We start from the raw sequence: 16,144 nt of genomic DNA on the forward strand, positions 1-16,144 counted from the left end.
ATCCTAGCAGTTTATTTTACCTTTTACCATGTTTATCGCCAGTCTCCTTTGTTCGCCACCATATTGTTTCACTTAGCGAACCTACGTTTTTCGAGTTGGCATTAAGAAGCTTCCTGCTAATTGGCTATAAATTCTAGCTGTTTTGAACAACTTCAAAAAATAATAATAATAATAAATAAATGAGTAATAATTATAATACATGGATAAATAATAATAGGTGAATAATAATAAATAATTGATAATAAATAAAATAGTAATAATAAACAAAAATAAAATTAAAGAAAATATGTCAAAAATCGAATCTCAAACGGGAAACAGTACTCCCGTAGTTGTGCTATTGCGCCCTTCATGCAGAGCACGGCACACCTCAAGCAACCAGGAACTACTTGAAAACACCTGCCCAAACTCAGCTCTGATTAAACAGCTCAACAAACAACCAGCTAAGTTAGGCACTGATGTTTCCTCGCAACGGGATCCAAATAATAGCAATATTATTATTGATGAGGAGGTCGCGGGTGTGGACACCAATATGAATAACCCCACCCCTCCAGCTGAGCGAAAACGGCTAAAACCCAAAAAAAAGGTCAAGAAATCCACTAAAACCTGTTCTCCTTCAGCTACTCTCTGGGAGAACCTAGAAGAAGAACTGAACTCCATGCAGTCCTCACTAGATAAGGATTGCTCTCACTTGGAGAAAATTATGATCCTCAGGTCCATGATGGAATGCTGCCTTCGCTTTGAAGGAAGTAGAGTAACCAAGCCAGCTGCCCAAAAAGTTACAGGCTGCTGGGGTACCCTCGAGAAAATGTTACATGACCTAATACTACAGAATGAACAACTAATTGCAATCAATGAACAACTGAGGGAAACAAATTATACTTTGACAAAGGCCCTCAGCAGTCCAGCTTGGACCAGCCATAGCACTCAGAACTCTTTCCTCCCAGATCTGACAGCACAATCAAACCGCCAGACACGACCAGCACTTCTCCCTACACCTATCCCAGAATCAACCTATGCTGCTATGGTACAGCGGCCAAAAATTAATGCCCATCCTCCCAATCACACTGACTGCCACCTTATGGACAGTGAACCGAATATCACAGTTAATGATTATCACCAGACCAAGAACCGGGAACCAAGTGAAATGCCACAGCGCCCCCGGTCCTATTCAGATGCGCAGAGGATCCAACCAATGGCAGATAAGCTATTTGCCCCTCCCAACACCAGACAGAATAGAGAACAAAACCTAGTCATCCTTCGTGCGACCCAAGAGGGTTGCTTTACTTCAAGCGAGGCTGTCAAGGAGGTTGTTACTACCAACTTGAAACCTCAAATGAAAACCATAAAAATTAAAAGCCTCAGAAAAATCCGTAATTCTGGAATCATCATTGAGACTGCTTCCAAAAAAGATGCAGAAAACATTATTCAAATCCCACAGATAAATGAACTGGGTCTTAGCGCTGAGATACCCAAACCAAAAGGCCCATCAATTGTAATCTTCGATGTCGAAAAAGGAATTTCCAAAGATGACCTCCTTGAAGAAATATATGACAGGAACCTTGCTGATCATATCACTAGACATGAAATTCAAAGTGAACTTAAAGTCAAGTACTCCACCAAATCCAGATCGGGTACTTGTTGCAACTGGGTAGTCGAACTCTCCCCGAAGATATGGCAAATATTATTCCAACAACAACGAATATTTATTGGCTGGAGCTCTTGCCGGTTCAAGGAGCACATACCTACCATCAAGTGCTTTAAATGTCTCCGATTTGGACACACATCCCATGTCTGTGCCCGACAAGACTTCACCTGTGGCCACTGTGCTGAACGCGGACACACCTACAACAATTGTCCAAACAAACATCGAGCCCCTAACTGCGCCAATTGCAAAGCAGCAAAAATGGATCCCAATCACTCCGTCCGGGATGTCAAATGTCCAATCTATTTAAGGGTATTGAGAACCATCCATAACAAAACCGACTATGGCTGTACACCATAATCGCCATTCCACCAACGTCCTCAAAATTCTCCAACTGAATGCCCAAAGAGCTAGAAATGTTGTCGAACAAATTAGAATGAAAATGGATGAAGAAGAAATTGATATCCTTTGCGTTCAAGAGCCCTACACCCACAAGGGACGGGTACAGGGCTACCCTCGCGCTTATAGGATCATTGAGACAACCACAGATACTCCATGGGCAGCCATCATTATTAGGAATACAACAATTACAGTCACAAAGATCGACTCCTTATGCACCCCCTTTGGTGTTTGTGCACACATTATCTGCCAACAAGGCTCTCTGCACGTAGTCTCGTTGTACTGCCGACCACGAACTGATATCGCAACATATATTGAATATCTCCAGTCAGTCATAACCCTCTTACCTTCCAGCAAAATCCTAGTAACGATGGATGCCAATTGTAGATCTCGCTTGTGGCATAGCCGTGTGGATGGCCACATAGTTTCCCAGAATGGACAGCAATTAGAAGATTTCCTTTCATCTTCCCCATTTGAAGTCCTTAACAAACCACATCACCTTTCTACCTTCAGCAATACCCTGTGGGAAAGCAACATTGACGTTACGCTCGCCACACGGTCCATAGCACAAAAGTTCTCATCATGGATGGTTCATGAGGCCTGGACCACCTCAGACCACAGGGCCATCTCCTTCCATCTATCTAGACAACTTGATAGTACTCCTCCCACCTACCACGATATCATCAGATACTCCACCAAAACAGCTGACTGGAATGCCTTCAAGGACAATATAAAATCAAAGCTACAAATGGATACATCCCAACTAAACCATCTTGATCCACAGGAGCACCTCTCCCTCCTAACAAGCACACTCCAACAAGCATGTGAGAGAACTATGAAAAAACGTCAGAAGCACCTAAAGGCTGTCCCTTGGTGGTGCAGGGAACTAGAAAACCTAAGGCGGCAAGTCCACACTGCCCGAAAAGCCTTCCAGAGAGCGAGGCACTCCTGGTCTCCTGCTGAGGTCCAGGCTCTACGGGAAGCATATAGAAGATATCGTAACGACTACACAAGCCTCATTCGGCAGAAAAAGAAAGTGTCTTGGCAGAACCTTGTGACAACCACTGGTAACGCAGATCCTTGGGGGGTCGTTTATCGCATTGTTATGAACAAGCTGCCCAGGGGAGAGATGTTAAATGCAACCCTGACTCCTGATGGCAATCCAACACACACATGGGCTGAATCCATGAATAATATTCTGAATGCCCTACTTCAGACAGATGAGAGTCCCCTCAATGATGAACAAAAGCAAATTAAACAAGACAACCAGGCCTTCTCCAACAATAAAATAGAACCTCCTTTCACCTCTGAGGAAATGAACAAAGCACTTGACAGAACAAAAATGAATAAATGCCCTGGTCATGATAATATTGAGGTTGAGGTCATCAAGAAAGCAGCAACACATCTCCCAAACCACCTATTAGCACTATTCAACAAATGCCTTGCGAAAGGAATTTTCCCTGATTCTTGGAAACAGGCAGTGCTTCGACTCATCCTAAAAGGTCCAGATAAAGATCCTACTCTACCCAAATCTTACCGCCCCATTGCTCTTCTCCCGGTCTTGGGAAAGGTAATGGAGCGGCTGCTTCAATCCAGATTATCCACCTACTACCAGACAGCCAACTTAGACTCTCCAAAGCAGTATGGCTTTAAGCCAGGATGCTCCACTGAAGATGCTATGAACAATCTGCTCAACACAGCAAACTCAACCACAGAAAAATATCTACTGGCTATTTCCATTGACTTTGCTGGTGCCTTCGATTCCATCTGGTGGCCCAGCATTGTCAGGAGATTACGTCAAATCAATATTCCACTCAACCTCTACCGCTGTCTCCAGAACTACCTCTTCAACCGCTCAGTCACTGTTCAAACAAATTTTCAGAAAACCTCCCGACCAGTTGTTAGAGGGTGTCCACAGGGCTCGGTTCTTGGGCCCTACTTCTGGAACTTGATACTAGATGAATTTCTTCTTATGGATTTGGGTGCTGTGGACTGCATGGCCTATGCAGATGACCTCATCCTCCTTATCAAAGCTGATTCTAGAACTCAGCTTGAGCAAATTGCCTCCCCTGCCTTAACGATCCTCCAAAATTGGGCAAACAACCACAAGTTAGTCATCTCTGGGGAAAAAACGAAGACAATCCTCCTCAAAGGATCCTTGGACATAAGAAGACCACCCCAAATTAAAATCTCTGGGCAGACATTGCAACTCAAAACAGAACTAAAATATCTAGGAGTAACCTTTGACTCCCGATTAACATTCTTACCTCATCTTAATTACCTCTCCAATAAAATACGTCGTTATACTGCCATGATCGTAAGAATTAGCAGAGCAGACTGGGGTTTGAAGAGGAGGACTCTCATGCTACTTTATAAAACCATCTTCTTACCAGCTGTGTGCTATGGTGCAGCCATATGGTTCCCTCGTGCCATCATTGCACGTAATAAAGCAAAGCTACATACAATTCAACGCAATATCCTACTCACTGTGACTAGAGCATGCCGCACAGTCAGTAATCCTGCCCTGCAGGTCTTAGCAGGCACTCTTCCTCTGGACCTGGAGGTTATTCGTCGCGGCCTTGCATACCGCATAAAGAGAGGAATTGCCACCACCATTCTGGATATAACACTCGATCTAGCTAATGATCCAAAAAACGAAATGAAACAGATTTACACTAAGCTCTTCCAGCATTGGCAAAGATCTTGGGAGCAAACAACCAAAGGTGAAACAACTAAAAGATTTCTTCCACAAGTTATGATAACTGCACCAAAACCTCCTCCGTGGTACTCACCAGGCCTTCACGTCTCGTTCTTCCTCACTGGTCATGGATCGTTTCGGGCCAAGCTGCATGCCCTGGGTCTCACCGATTCTCCTCTCTGCACATGCGGTGACAATGAAGACTGGATTCACCTCATGTATAATTGCCCTCTTTATGATTTACCCAGAAGTCTCCTAATTACCAAAACTGGAAATATACCCAGTGGGCAGGAACACCTCTACATAATTGACGAAACCAACTACAAAGCCTTCACTACTTTTGCCCAGACTGTATTTGAAATGCGTCAAATTCACCTACAGCAAACTGTTCAACGCACCCCCATCTTATAATGAACCCAAAACTCAATTCACAGAACATATCCTGAATGGAATCAAAGAAAACACAAACAGAATATTGATCTTTGTCATGACCTAACAGGAATCTCTCGACGTTCACAAAGGAAGCTATCTGACAAACCCACGAACCCAAAAAGGACTTTTCTACAATAGCCACAAGAACTCCAAGCAATCCTTGAGTTTCATGAATCCATGTGCCTCCTCTCATCCCCTAAGAGAAGATTATCCAAGTCCCAGTGTGGGACACTGCCCATTGCCTACAAGTCACCCTTGGATGAAGAAGATTAAATTGTTGACCCTGGGCCCCCTGCCCATTGTGGGACCCACTCACTTGCTGGCACCTCTTCTCTTCAAGGTGTATGACAATATCTGATTTTCCTACTTGTGCAGGAACTCATATAAATACTCCTCTGGGAGTGGGGCTGGCATTTGACTTTCAAATGCAGGATCATGCTATTAGGCAATCTGACTTTGTGAGTCACTTGACCTCACAACCTTTTCTCTTCTTCCTGAGGTAGGGTGGGCTCCCCCCAGGGGGGAGCCCACCCTACCTCACCCTCTCTCTTCTGCTTACCTTCTTTCTTCTCCTCAATCTCTCACCCCTTCTCCTATTTCAAAAAAAAAAAAAAAATTTTTTTTTTTTTTTTTTTTTTTTTATTTATTTTTTTATTTTTATTTATTTTATTTTATTTATTTATTTTATTTTTTATTATTATTATTTTTTTTTTATTAATTTTTTTTTTTTTATTATTATTATTTTTATTTTTTTATATTATTTATTATTATTCTTTTTTATTTTATTTTATTATTTTTTTTTTTTTCTCGGCCCTCCCTGGGAAGCTCAGGCTAACCCCAGGGTCGGCCAGCCAGAGTTCTCTTTCCACATACCTGGTCCGGCTCCCAGTGCCAGTGACGGTAACTAGCAGTCTGTGGTGTTCCACAGACCCTAGGCTAAGCGGCCAGATGAACAACATAACCCGCACTAAGCAAACATGAACATACACTAACATATGATATCTGGCCTTGACAGTACTGTACTGTCTTACTTCACAAGAGATTCAAATGCGGAGTTGTGCGAAAGCACCGGTGCCGCTTGTCAAAAAACACTATGTCACTATGTCACTATGTGTAAAAAGGATAGATGAACAGGACCAGGGTATGTCTGCCAGAGGCAAAAGTTGATGACGTTGTAAAGCAGATATCACCTTTTAAGGGCACAAAAGGTGATATTGTTGTACACGGTGGCATCAATGACATTAAGAGTACGAGATCTGCAGATTTACTTAAAAAGTACAGGTCAATGTTGCAAAAAAGTCTTGAATTAGGGTTAAATTTCAAAGTGTCTGCAATTCTACCCAGACATGATAGGAGGGAGTATATGATGAGAGCCTTGCCAATCAATTCTGCCCTGGAGGGAAAGTGTAAGGCTCAAGGGGTAGAATTTTTTTCAGCATGGTCCGTGCTTGTTAACAGGAGAGACTGCTTCTACAGGGATGGAATACACTTAAATAGAAAGGGTGCAAGAATATTTGCTGATGCTACCGAGGCAATGTTAGGTGGGTCGGAAAACTGCTAGCTTGGGGGGGGATACAAGGACTAATAGTTTAGCAGTAGCCGCAGGCAGAGGTGAAGGTGATTCTTGCACAACTTCTAATAAGTAGCGATTTGGAGCGAGAGGTGCTGGGGGGTTTCAGGGACAGATGGCAGTCATCGTGAAACAGATGGGTATATGGGATGCGTCAGGGTACCTAGGAATAGGAATAGGTGCATGTATACCAATGCTAGAAGTATAGTAAATGAATTTGAAGAATTTGAAGTGTTGGTCAAGACATCAAAGGCGGATATTGTTGGGATATCAGAGACGTGGTGTCACACAGATATAAGGAATGCAGAACTGGAATTTGGGGAGTACATTGTGTTCATTGTACTCCCTTCCTATCCTGTAAGGATAGACAGGATAGGAAGGGAGAAGGTGTTATGCTGTTAATTAAGAAAAACATAAAATCAAAAGAAATGCACCCAGTTGATATAGATGAACAGTGCACTGTTGAGTCAGTTTGGTGTGACATAAGCACTGCGAAAGCAAAAATAAGAGTAGGAGTGTGCTATAGGCCTAATGACTCGAATGAGTACAATGAACAATTGTACAGAGAAATAGAGTGGGCTAGTAAATCAGAATGTCTTATAATGGGGGATTTTAACTTCCCAGATATTGACTGGAACTTGTGGGTTGGTCACTCACACACTAGTCAGCCTTTTGTGGATTTATTGGATGATTGTTTTCTACAGCAGCAGCATGTTCGAGAGGCAACCAGAGAGGGTAATACTCTTGATCTGCAGTGATCACAGTGTACTGATGCAGGATTTACTTAAAGATATAATTACCATCAGGGGTAAAGGAAAGGGTTTTTGCTTCCGTAAAGGTGAGTACAGTGGTCTCAGACAGTTTTAAATTCTGTACAGTGGGATAAACTGACGATGTTACCAACAGTAAATTCTAAGTGGGAAGCATTCAAGGAATTAATCGTGGATGCTGCTAAAAGTTTCATACCTATTAAGAAATATTGTTCAAAGTTTAGGCCTAAATGGTTATCAAATTAACTAATGAGACTCGTAACAGAGAAGAAAAATGCATGGGATGCATATAAATTATCAGGCGACGCAGAAGCCTGTGGCAGATATAAGCTAGTCTGTAATCAGGTCACAAAGGTTAGGCAGGCGAAGGCAGATTACGAGAAATCTTTGGCAAAAGATGCTAAGAAAAACAGCAAGGATTTCTTTACTTATATAAACTCTAAAAGGAAGGGGATGAATCTGATTGGTCCACTGGATATCGATGGTTCGGCTATAGATGATCCTGCACAGATAGCAAACAAACTGAATGAGTATTTTGCATCTACATTCACACATGAGGAGTTATTAAAGTTTGAAAATGGCAGAAGGTTATCAAATTATAACAGGGTGCTTAATGATTTTGTAATAACTTAGAGCAAAGTGGAGGAGAAATTGTTGAAGTTACACATAAGAAAGGCATCTGGGGTGGATGGGATCTATCCAGTTATATTACAGGAGTCGGCAAAGCAACTAAGCAAACTCTTAGTCATAATTATGAGAGCATCCTTGGACTCAGGGGAGGTTCCCACGGACTGGAGATGTGCAAATGTATCCCCAATTCACAAAGGGGGATCGAAGGGTTACACGAGTAATTACAGACCAGTTAGTTTAACTTCTGTTCCTGGTAAAATAATGGAGTCACTGGTTAAAGATGCATTGCAGGATCATCTAGACAAGACTGCAGCAATAATTCAGACACAGCATGGGTTTGTTAAGGGAAAGTCTTCTCTGACAAATTTGATACGATATTATTATGTGGTTACAAAGTAACTGGACGCAAAAAATAATTTTGATATCATATATTTGGATTTCAGGAAAGCTTTTGACACTGTTGTGCATGGAAGACTACTGTACAAATTGGAGCAGAATGGTATTAAGGGTAAGTTGCTACAATGGATAAAAGGATGGTTGAGTCGGAGAAGACAGAGGGTGGTAATTAATGGGTGCTGCTCTTCGTGGACTAATGTTATTAGTGGAGTCCCAGAGGGTTCGGTTTTGGGTCCACTGTTGTTTTGTATATTTATCAATGATATTGATGAAGGTATATCAGGCTTAGTGTCGAAGTTTGCAGATGATACAAAGGTTGGCATGGTAGTTAACGACAGTAATGGCAGTGTGCTACTGCAACAGGATCTAGAAAATTTGGGTAGATGAGCTAGGAAATTGGCAACTGAAGTTTAACCTTGACAAATGCAAAGTACTGCATATGGGTAGAAGTAACCCCAGAGAAACCTACCAACTCTATGATACTACACTTAAGGTGGTAGAAAATGAAAAATATCTGGGAGTAATTGTGCAGTCAGATATGAAGTTTTCTGAGCAATGCAGACAGGCTGCCAGGGCAGGTCTTGGGGTTTTGTCAATGATATATAGGAATTTTGCTAGCAGGGAAAGAGAGGTGATTATCCCTCTGTATAAGGCAATGGTCAGGCCACGCCTTGAGTACTGCGTACAGGTCTGGAGGCCTCATTTTAGGAAGGATGTAGATTTACTTGAGCGTGTACAGAGAAGGGCAACAAGATTGGTGAGGGGAATGAAGGGATCCTCTTACCAAGAGAGGCTTAAGTTCTGCAAATTGCAGTGGCTGGAACCTAGGCACCTGCGAGGTGATCTGATTGAAGTGTATAAGGCCTTGAATGGGTTGAGCACGCTGAATTCTGATGGGATCCTTCCACTTGTTCAGATTACGAACCTAAGGGGGCATAAATTCAAATTAAGAAAAGACAGATGTAGAATAGATGTGCGGAAATTTGCCCTTAGCCAGCGGGTGGTTAATTGCTGGAACAAACTTCCATCTGTCGTTGTTGAAGTTGATAGGTTAAATAAATTTAAGTAGGAACTGGACAGGCATTTGGAGGGAATAGTGTGATTTTTTTTTTTTTTTTTTTTGGCTGATGCTGCATAAGCTCATACACTTGCTTTCTTGCATCACATGCCACTACTACTACTACTCTTTGAAAACTGCCCTGAAAGGAAATCTCTTTCCTTTTATGGCAGTTTTCACCTTGGAGAAGAGGAAGAAGTTTGCTAGTGCTCGGTCAACCATCTAGTTCTAGATGCTCGATCTGTAGAATGCCATATTCCGTCAGAAATGTCATCACAAGTGCAAAATGGCTAGGGGCATTGTCATACAACTAGAAACAGCTACCTTTCTCTCGAAATTCTGTCTTCACTCGGGGAATTCGCTTGAATCTTCTTTGAAGTATCTCTACGTAGAACGCAGAAGCAGCGATTTTCAGCCCTCAGATACAAATTCCTCGTGGATCACACTCTGTTTTTTGAAAGAGATAATTGACATCGTCTTGATCTGTGACTTCTGTAAATGAAACGTTTTGAGCCTTGGTGATTTTGAAATCCACTGCATGCCCTGACGTTCCATCTCTGAGCCGTACTGAAATACCCAACACTCATCTCCAGTGACAATACAGTAAAGGAAATTAAGATTGTCTTGACAGGTCTTTGCATGATGACAGTATTCGTTGCTTCTACTCAACAAGGCTTGAATGGGGAATCAAAGGGAAAGCTCTTGATATCCTGTATAAGTGTAGGTTTATACCAATGATGACATATGCGTGTGGTGCGTGATTCAGCCGTGGATAATGTTATGATCAAGAGGCATCTGTATTTCTTGAGCGTAACGAGAGCCTGCAGAACAGTCTCCAATAATGCTTTTTATAATCAACAGGTGCCTAATAGACCTGGTGATTATAATAGAAACCAGACTGTGGAGATATGTGGGATTACGGGCTTGTACAGAAGCAGGCAGGATATATATGAAGATAGATGAAAGAAGGGAAAGCAAGAATTTGGAAAGAGATAATGGTGATGTGGCAGGTCGTTGAAGATCTTCCGATAAAGGCAGAATTGCGTATAAAATTATTCCTGAGGTAGATGTGATGAAAAAACGGCCAATCATGGGGCTATTTAGTGCATCAATTAGGACTTGTGGATAATGAATGCTTTGATGAGGAGCTATTGAAACCAGTGAACACATTGAGGATTGCCAGCTTTATGATGTCCCAAGAATGAAATCGATAAGGAAATTGAAGACTCTGTCCACTGGAATTGCAGCAGCTTTTTAGTGAAAAAGAAAACTGTGTTGTTTAGAATTTTTAAATAAAGTATACAGATTGAGAAGATTTTAGAAAACTTTTATTTATACAATGTAGTTATATGTAAATAGAGAAAATCTAAATATATTTACTGATGTAGATAGTGTATACAGGGTGATTGAGGAGGAATAGTCAATACTTTGGGAGGTTATAGTATCGATTATTCTGAGTAAAAAAGTTCATATAAACATGTGTCCAAATCTCAATGGATATGGACATACAGTTGTTTGAAACTGGTGTGCACAAAGCCATTATGAGAGGTATTAAAGAACGATAACTAGCTTATTGTTTGTATTTATTGACTTTTTGAATGATACAAAACACTAAAAACACAATAAATGTTCGAAAAATCACATCACCATCCTCAATGCACTTTGAAATTCTTGTGGTAATATGACATGTTGTTCTTCTGGGGTCGTCTTGGCATTTTTAATGAGGGCAGCAATATCCAAAATGCGAACGAGCCTTTTATTTGTATACTGCGCTTTTCATCCACCCCCACAAAAAAAATCTGAAAGTAGCTTCATTGATGAACAGTATTAATGGAATTAATCGGCGATTAGCATTTACCCATCGACAAAATTCCAATCGCTGGGCGTCGTCTCCTTGTTGAAGGTATCGCACCCGTTGAATGCGAAATGGATACAAGCCGTGCTCACGTAATGTTCACCACACTTTTGTCTGTGGAACACCAATACGCGTAGAAATTCTTCGTGTGCTACTAGTAGAACTACGTTCTACCAACTGAAGAATGTGTTCTACACTGGTGTGCAAAACTTAAGGACCAACACTATTTCTAAAGATTACAATCACAAAATCTTTACTTAAGGTACTCTTTACTGATGAGAGTAGATTCAGTCTCAGCAGCGATTCTGGACGTCAGATAATCTGGTGAGGGTTGGCGTACGGTATTACCCCGCAAACATCACTGAAAGGGATCGATATGGCGGTTGAGGTGTTCTCGTGTGGGGAGGCGTTATCTTGGATGGACGTACGCAACTCCAGATACTGGAAAGCGGTACTGTAACCGGTGCACGCTACTATACTGAGGTAATCCTTCCCCATGTGCGTCTGTTCCGAGGTACCCTTGTCCTCGAGTTCGTGTTTATGGATGATAACGCCTCACCCCCATCGCAGTGCAGCTCTTGATATGCTTTTGGAAAGTGAGGACATTGTTGGTATGACTTGGCCTGCCCGTTCCTCCAACCGATCTAAATCCCATCGAACACATATGGGATGCTCTGGGGAGAGGCCTAGCGCCATGTCCACACCCACCAGAAAATGTTCACCAGCTGAAGATGGCGCTGACAGAGGAATGGGCGATGTTACAGCAAGAACCTATAAACAATATTGTTCTAAGTATGGACAGGCGGTGAAAAGCCTGCATCGACATTAGGGGTGGCTTTATCGCCTACCGAGGACCACCTCTTACCTTTGTTACATCTTTGGCAGTTATGCATCTGTATCATAGCAGCCAGTGCTATGTTGCCTTTTTTGAATAAGTCCCTCTGTACCGTTTTGTTTCCGTTGTTGTGTGGGCGTTGTTTCCTTCATCATTTCTGCACCTCACGAGGTTCCTTTCGTATGCTTTTCCCATATCCAGGCCACCTCTGTGAGAAGCTACAGGTCCTTAAATTTTGCGCACCAATGTTTCATCTGTCATTTGCATGGTCATAAGAAATATGATCGCTGGGAACTGTGCCAGTTTCAAACAGCTTTATCTCCGTATCCGTTGAGAATTGGACACATGTTTATATGAACTTTTTTAATCAATACTATAATCTCCCAAAATATTTACTATCCTCCTGAGTCACCCTGTATAGAGATTTTATGATATACAGACGTTTTTATACTTGATTAGAACAAGAGAATAAGCGAAAGACTGGTACAGTAGCAAACTGCCTGCAAGTGGCTGGGGGCTGTGAACTTGTTGCAAAGTCTTAATATTTTCAATTAGCATTAAGGGCTAAGGAGGTCGTTTTTAAAGTAACTATAATTGCATTGATGAATCTTTGATTCAAGTAACGCTAGTTGCGTATGCAATATGATTATGTTATCCAATCTTAACTGTTAAGCACCATAGAGTAGTTGGTGGCAACAGCATGTGGTGTCAACACTCAATATTCCAATCAACCACTACCGCTGTCTCCAGAACATGGGCCATGATATTCTTTGCTAATGAGTCTAGATACAGTCCTCAAGAGGATTCTTGACTTAGGAATGAAATATCATATTCAATATCGAGGAAAATTACTTTTGAAATCATGTAGATTTTATGGATCACACGCCTATGCGCCAATGGAACTATCGAAGCGGCAACTTTTTCCCTTTGATGAACTCATCTGCGTAACAAAATTTCAGACAGAAATTTTTTCGGTCTTTGCTTCGGTCAGTTTAATAATACCAAAAAACGATATCTCATTAATGTTTTGTCACTCTGACTCCCGACGGCAATCCAACACACAACTGGATTGAATCCATTAATAATAATTCCCTCTGAGGAAATGAACAAAACCCTTGACAGAACAAGAATAAATAAGTGCCCTGGTCACGATAATATTGAGGCTGAGGTCATCAAGAAAGAAGATATACATCTTCTGAACCACCTATTAGCACTGTTCAACAAATGCCTTGCCAAAGGAATTTTCCCTGATTCTTGGAAACAGTCGGTGCTTCGACTGATCCTAAAAGGTCCAGGCAAAGATCCTACCCCCCAAATCTTTCTGCTCCATTGCTCTTCTCCCGGTCTTGGGCAAGGTAATGGAGTGGCTGCCTCAATCCAGATTATCCACTTACTACCAGACAGCCAACTTAGACTCTCCAAAGTAGTATGGCTTTAAACCAGGATGCTCCACTGAAGACACTGTGAGCAATCTCAACCACAGAAAAATATCTACTTGCTATCTCCATTGACTTTGTTGGTGCCGCATTGTCAGGAGATTACGTCAACTCAATATTCCACTCAACCACTACTGCTGTCTCCAGAACTACCTCTTCAATCGCTCAGTAACTGTTCAAACAAATTTTCAGAAAACTTCCTGACCAGTTGTTAGAGGTTGTCTACAGGGCTCAGTTCTTGGCTCCTTCTTTTGGAACTTAATACTAGATGAATTTCTTCTTATGGATCTAGTCCCTGTGGACTGCATGGCCTATGCAGATGACCTCATTCTCCTTATCAAAGCTAATTCTAGAACTCAGCTTGAGCAAATTGCCTCCTCTGCCTTAACGGTCCTCCAAAATTGGGCAAACAACAAGTTAGCCATCTATGGAGAAAAAACGAAGACTGTCCTCCTCAAAGGATTCTTGGACATAAGGAGACAGCCCAAATTAAAATATCTGGGCAGACATTGCAACTCAAAATGGAACTCAAATATCTAGGAGTAACCTTTGACTCCAGGTTAACATTCTTACCTCATCTTAATTACCCCTCCAACAAAATACGTCACTATACCGCCATGATCGTAAGAATTAGCAGGGCAGACTTAGGTTTAAAGAGGAGGACTCTCATGCAACTTTACAAAACCATCGTCTTACCAGCTGTGTGCTATGGTGCAGGCATATGGTCCCCTCGTGCCATAATTCACGTAATAAAGCAAAGCTACATAAAAATCAGCACAATATCCTACTCACTGTGACCAGAGCTTGCCGCACAGTAAATAATGGTCAGGTCTTAGCAGGTACTCTTTCTCTGGACCTGGAGGTTATTCGTCGTGGCCTTGCATACTGCTTAAAGAGAGAAATTCCTATTATTATTCTGGATATAACACTCAATCTAGCTAATGATCCAAAAAACGAAATGAAACAGATTTCCTCTAAGCTCTTCCAGCATTTTTCAAATTATTATTTTAGAGTTCTCGTAATTGAATACATTAATTGTGTCTGTAAATTGCGTGTGTTCTCTGGTCGATTTGCCTGTTTTGCTGAACACTTGCTTGAGACGCTTGAGACCGACGAACTCAGCCACGGAATGGAAAAAAACCCATTAAAGTTCTTCGCGTCATCGACGGGATTCGAACCCGGGCCTTTTCCACCCGGTGTAGGGAGGACAGTGACGATACCACTGTGCTACCGCGCAGACTCTTCCAGCATTGGGAACGATCTTGGGAGCAAACAGCCAAAGGTGAAACAACTAAAAGATTTCTTCCGCAAGTTATGATTACTGCACCAAAACCTCTACCGTGGTACCCACCAGGGCAGTTTCGCACCTGAACCCTGACACGGACCACCAAAACGTATCTTAAATGGTTATAATATAGCTATAAGAAGAGAAAGCGGGAGTCCCAAAAGCAATCATACATCATACACCTGGGCCTTGACACGGATTCCCCCCTAATATGTTTCTTAAATGGTTGTAATATGGCTATAACAAAAAGCTACAAAACCAACCAACTATTCACTGGGCCTCCGGATACAATTGCAAATTTTTGTGTCTTGTTCCTAAGCTTTTCGAACACCAGTGTAGTTCAAAACCTGAGAACATCATGGAAAATGCAACTTCAAGACATTCGACAGCTTGTGTAATCTGTCCGACATGTAGTAGTATCAAGTTTCGAGATAATATGATTTCCATAATGTTTTTTATATGATTTCCAGACATTCCCCAATATTTGAACTTTGTGAGGACTGTTGCCTCAATAACTTGTCTGTTCCTTGTATAAATAAAACCAGTTGGTCTTCCATCACTGAAATCTGTTCGTTCTGTTGTTTCATATTTCTGAAATTACATAATTAAATGAATGTCTCTTTCCCATCCCAAGTTGCATGTTATGAAACTTCGCGAAATGTGGCGCAAACTCAGTCCAGTCAGTATTTCATTTTAGTTTTGATATACACTGCCCTACCATTAATTTCCGGACACCTGCCTTTAGACAGAAAAAGCGCTCCTTACACCATGTTAATCTGCTTCTAGCATTTGTTGAGGTGATCAATTACTTGTGAACAGCTGCACGACCATGGTAACCTATATTATGGAGTGTCCTTCGTATTGTACTAGTGCTGACATTAGTCCCAATGTTCTCACAGAGGGTTTGTGTGACTTGTAACAATAGCAAATTACGATTTGCGCCTACAGTTCTTCGCAGAATTCTCTTGTCCCGTTTTCTGTTAGTTTTCGGGGTTTACCAGGCCGTTTTTTTGGTAGATTCAGTCCCATTCCTCTGCCATTTGCATATGACGTCACTAACCGTTCACCTAGGAATCTCAGGAGTGACTGCGATGTCTTGCTTATGTCGCATCCTACTATCATTCCACGTTGGAAGTCTT

Source organism: Mastigoproctus giganteus, chromosome 12 (genome assembly GCF_048544385.1).
Source record: "Mastigoproctus giganteus isolate SK-2022 chromosome 12, ASM4854438v1, whole genome shotgun sequence".
Taxonomy (NCBI): Eukaryota; Metazoa; Arthropoda; class Arachnida; order Uropygi; family Thelyphonidae; genus Mastigoproctus; species Mastigoproctus giganteus.